The sequence below is a fragment of the Mus caroli genome, chromosome 9 (genome assembly GCF_900094665.2).
Source record: "Mus caroli chromosome 9, CAROLI_EIJ_v1.1, whole genome shotgun sequence".
Classification (NCBI taxonomy): Eukaryota; Metazoa; Chordata; class Mammalia; order Rodentia; family Muridae; genus Mus; species Mus caroli.
In genome coordinates this window covers 37,685,752-37,691,709 of record NC_034578.1, presented here as the reverse complement: position 1 = coordinate 37,691,709, position 5,958 = coordinate 37,685,752, and positions in this window count along the sequence as shown.

Here is a 5,958-nt window from a genome sequence, read left to right as displayed (position 1 = left end):
ATGCAACTCAAAACAACCCTGAGATTCCACCTCACACCAGTCAGAATGGCTAAGATCAAAAATTCAGGTGACAGCAGATGCTGGCGAGGATGTGGAGAAAGAAGAACACTCCTTCATTGTTGGTGGGATTGTAAGCTGGTACAACCACTCTGGAAATCAGTTTGGCGATTCCTCAGAAAATTGAACATAATACTACCAGAGGATCCAGCAATACCTCTCCTGGGCATACACTTTGTTCTTAGGCAACTCCAGGTATCTTTTGAGATACCTGGAGTAAGCCTTTGGGATTACAAAGCATTCCATACTTTGGGAGCTTTTCGTCACCAGCTTTGACATTACGGGTATATGATTTACAGAATTACCCTCCCATAGTTGCCTATACTTTGTGTGCTAACACCAGTTTCATTCATAATTCTTCAGTTAAGACTTACATTGCTTCTTCCTCCTATGGCAAGGGCATGGCTCGAATCAGGTCTATCTAGTAGCGGATTTAAGCATCTACGTCAGAAACACACATGGCCTAAAATAACTGTCTCTCGGTTCCCCATCAGCAAAACCCAAACAAAACCAAACAAACAAACAAACAAACCAAACAAAAAACCCACCAGTATCACTTCTAGGACAGCCCTTATGAGACTCCCCCAACTTTGAACATGAACAACAGCTGCCCATGAAACAAACACCACGAGAAAACTGTATATATTATTTCCTGGATTTTATCCATCACCCAAGTCACTATTTCCGGAAGCCCACATTCAGGTTGTTAAATGGGCCAACTCTGATTACTTTCAGGCATATGGGCCCAGAGCTGATTTTCTTAGCTTCTTCTCTGAACAATAAAGTGTTCTTAATTCAAACAACAACCACCAAAAAGAAAAGAGGGAGGAGGGGGACCGTCCTGCTTTCTTCACCTGCTCAAAGATGCAACCCCACAGTCCCCATCTCCCTAAAAGCTTTCTGCAGCCCACTAAAAATACCCAATGTTGACAGATGCAGGCTATCAATACAGAAACTCAAGATCCCAGGGTGAGAAGTGACCAGAGGCGAAGTCTGGATAAACAGCTCAAATTGGCTCTTACTCCACAGGTGACGCCTAGTTTATCTGGGTAATTGTAAAGGGCATTTTACAGCAAATCAATTAAATGAAAATCTTTTAAACCCTTTTTAAATGGGGGAGGAAGGGGCGGGAGGAAAGGGCCAACCTTTGTAAGCTAACAGGTGATTTTAATTGGAACCAGCAGCGCTACACCATGTTTTTGACCCATTCGGTAAAGGCAGGAAAAGAAATCAATACATTTCCATCAGCATCCGCCCTCCTGGAGTCTCATAAATAGAATGGAGACACGAACCCCAGTTAATGGCTTCATCAAGCACCTCACTGATTCTCTAACAGAATTAAATAGGTTGTAGCCCTCTCACCCACCCATGTCCTGACACTGAGATTCAAAATGCCCCAGTGGGCTTGGTACTGCTAGGTGACATATTTGGTCTTACACTGTTTTTCCTTTTTTTTTTTACAAATACAGCCCTGTCTTTTAGAATAGCCCCAATCATGATAGTACCTTCAGAAGCAATCTGAGCTCAGAGATGGAAAACTGTGCACCAACTGCTCCCCAAATGCAAAACACAGATGGTCCAAGTTGCATTCCTGACAATAGAGCTCTGGGAAATTCACAGTGCTGAACAGTCAGGCAGTCTAACATCAGCCATGTTGGGCAAATGACTTAGCCTTTGTAATCTGCTGTGTTCTGTTCCTTGGATGGAGGACTATTGATTCCAATCTCCTACTTTATTGGGTAGTGGGAAATTAGGTATCTTTATGTATCAATGTATTTAAAGGTTCATGAGGGGATATGCTCTGTGCGACACCAGTAGGAACAATGCGGGGCTGAGTGTGAGGTGCACGTTGGAGTCCCAGCTACTCAGAGGTGGAGGGAGGAAGGGCACAGGTTTGAGGTCAGCCTGGATACTTACTATGACCCTATTTCCAAATACAATTTCAAAGGGTTAAGAGTGTAACTCATTGATAAAGTACATGCTTAACATTCGTAAAAGCCTTTGTTCCCCAAAACCAGTTGCATGGAGGTAGTGAGCTCCCGAGGCAGAGGCAGGCCGACTTCTGCGTCTGTCAAGGCCAGCCTGGTCTACAGAATGAGTTCCAGGACAGCCAGGATTACAGAGAGAACCCCTCTCTCTAAAAACAAAAAGTAAAGCAAAAACCAACCAAAGACACAAAAATCTCCAGTACATTGAAAATAAGAGAAATCAAAATAAAACTATATTGGTGCTGGAGAGAAGGCTCAGTGGTTAAGAGCACCGTCTGCTCTTCCAGAGGACCTGAGTTCAATTCCCAGAAACCACATGGCGGCTCACAACTATCTCCGATGAGATCTAATGCCTTCTTCTGGCATGCAGGTGTACATGCAGATAGAAAACTCACAAACAAAATAAATAAATAAATCTTTAAAAACAAATAAATAAAGCTTTATTGAGGTGCTGCTTCTCATCTCATGGATTGGATGGATTGGCCTAAATACACATCAGATACACACACACACACATACACATACATACACACACATACACACACACATACACACACATACACACACACACATACACACACACATACACACACACACATACACACACACACATACACACACACATACACACACACACATACACACACATACACACATACACACACATACACACACATACACACACACATACACACACACATACACACAAAGATACATATATGTGTGTGTTATATATATTAATGTATTCATATTAATATTTATATGCTATACACATATTGTTATCCATATTTATATTCATATTTATATAGTATATGTAATAAATATGAACATAAATTCATATTTACATGTTTATACTATTGTGCACAATATATAAAATTATATATTATATTTTATGTTTTATATATTTATATAAATATACTTTCATATGTTTATATTATATACTATATTATGTATATAACTTCACTATGAAATATTAAAGAAAAAAGACAAAATATCAATTTGATGTGTATTCTGCCGAAGACAACTGTTTCAGGTGACATCAAGTTACAAGGGCACAGTACATGCTTCCTCCTGTTTTTGTCTTTCTCCCCGGGGTTTGGCCCTGCAGCACAGGCTGACCTCCTTCTGGAGATTCTCTAGGCTCAGCTTCCTGAGTGCTGGAATTGTGGGTGGCCCCACCACACTCAGCTAGAGCAGTATATGCTCATGACAAAGCAGGAAAAAAATGCAAGTCTCATTTGGTAGACAAATTGTTGGTCAAACTATTAATTATGCGATGTTTTAAATGATTTCATGGTTGTTTAGAGTAATTCTACACATTTCTGATGTCACAGACTACTGTTTTCTATGTTAAGAAAAAAGTTAAGTAGCTATTTAAATGTCAATCCCAACAGTCAGAAAGCTAAGGAGGGACCCTGGGTCCTCATTCTATCTGACTACGGGGATCCAAGCGCTTTTCGGTTGCCTCTCCCTCCCTCCCTCTCCCTCTCTTTTAATCGGGATCTTGGGATTTATTTACTCCAAGGTTCAAAGGTCACAGATCTGGTTCTAAAGTATTCCCAATCAGTTTGCCGTGCTCATGTCCTGTTGCAGGGACGCATGCTCCCTGGGAACAACACCTGGATGGACCCTGACCACCTCCTCCCCCTAAATTTTCCATGCTAATCTGCCCAGTAATAAGTGGCCCAGTCCAGAGCTACCCATCCATTACAGTAAGTTTATATAGCCAGGCAACTGTTAGCAATCTGATGGCAAGGTTTTTCTCAGAACCTTAGATTTTCAGGAAGAACCATCTCACTTCTGGCCCTCAGGATTTTTTGAGACCAGGTTTCTTCTCTTTGGGCTGGAAGTAATGGCATTCCTCAATTCTTAGAACACCAAGGCCCATGCATAGAGCACACACAGGGACATAAGGATTTACAACTGTGTGAAGATGGGCTACATTACCCAGACTGAGGTACTCTATCAAGGGCCCACACCTCACATCTTCCTAGAATGTTAGGCAGATTCCCAACATGCAGACAAGGAAGAATGCAAAGAACCTACTCAGACCACATGGAAAATATTAGCATTTAACCTCTCCTGTGGCTTTTAACCAGGACACAGGCACCCCCAACACCCTTAATCTTCTTTTCAGCTCTTCTGCTTAAGAATTTGGCCTTCACGGGCTGGTGAGATGGCTCAGCAGTTAGGAGTGCTGACTGCTCTTCCAAAGGTTGAGAGTTCAAATCCCAGCAACCACATGATGGCTAACAACCATCCATAACGAAATCTGATGCCCTCTTCTGGAGTGTCTGAAGACAGCTACAGTGTACTTACATTAAATAAATAAATAAATAAATAAATAAATAAATAAATAAATAAATAAAATATTTGAAAAAAAAAAAAAAAGAATTTGGCCTTCACGGTGACAGGTTGCCTAGGGAGCTTTCCCTTGCCCAGAACTTTGTAGGAGCCGATCACACAACATCAATGATGGGAGCAGCTCCAGTCTTGTTTTTTGCTGCATTGACCCCGCGTCTGCTCGCTGACCAATGTCCATATCCATAATTTATCCGGGTTGACAGTTGGGCAAAAGCTCTGGTTCCTCTTCAAGTGGTAATGCCCCATGCAGACTTTCCCAAAGTAACCTGGATGGTATTTGTCAAAGCTGATCCTGTGGTGATGCATGCCTCCAGCACTCCCGTGGCCCACTTGGGTGCTCGCGCTGTTTACCGATGTAGCCGTGGCCATAGCTCACGTGGACCCGGAATTTCCGGGTCGTCCTCAGTCTGGATGGCAAAGCGATGGCAGAAAGGAAAGAGACTGGAACTCTCTTAAATATTACGTGTTCATGTTAGCTATAGATAATTGCAAGACCCCATCTCTTCAAAAATTAAGCTTGGACCTGCCTGATGGAACAGTTCTTTAATCCCAGTTACTCTGGACAGTTGAGTATAATGAGCATAGTAAAAAGTGCCTTTTAGAGGCAAGAGAGATAGCTCAGAGGTTGAGAGCACTGACTGTTCTCCTTGAGGTTCTAAGTTCAATTCCCAGCAAGTACATAATGACTCACAAACACCTATAATAAGGTCTGGTGCCCTCTTCTGGCATGCAGGCATATGTGCAGGCAGGACACTGTGTATACAATAGATAAATAAATAAATAAATATTTTTTAACATGTATTTAAGACAGCTAAAAAAAATAGCTTAGTTAGGATCCCCACTATTACCCAAGGCTGCACCTGATAACCAGAAGTCAGTGACATCACGCTCTCAAGATAACCAGACACAGAACCCCATGATGCCCACTGGACATTATATAAGCAGAGACTAAGAGGAATGCTCTGCTCTGCACATCTGGANAGACACCACCTTGGTCTGCCCTGCAGCTGGAAAGTCTCCATCTCTAGCAAATGGGAGACTTTTGCTAGAGACCGGACCTGACCTTCAAATAAGGTATGTTGCCAGGTGTACGTTGGGGAGATAAGCTTAGGACCATAGTTAGGAATTCAGAGTGTGAGCCTTGCCTGATGACCCTCAGCATAATAAAACATAACGTTTGTTATACTAACTGTGTGTATCCACCTCCTTGCCTGCTCGAGACAATGAGGCATTTAGATCTATCTCTAGTTCTAAGACAGCCCCAAGACACATAAAGAGCCCACTGACAGTTCAAGCATCTTAATGAGGCTGCATCTCAAAACAAAACATAGAAAAAGAGGTTGGGAAGATTGCTCAGCCGCCAAACGCTTAAAAAAGTGTAATCCCTGCTACAGCAAAGATAAACGTAATTAAAAATTGAGAATAAACAGAGAATAGAATAGAGAAGGGAAGCCGGGCTTGGTGGCACACACTTTTAATCCTAGCACTTGGGAGGCAGAGGCAGGCGGATTCGGAGTTCGAGGTCAGCCTGGTCTACAAAGTGAGTGCC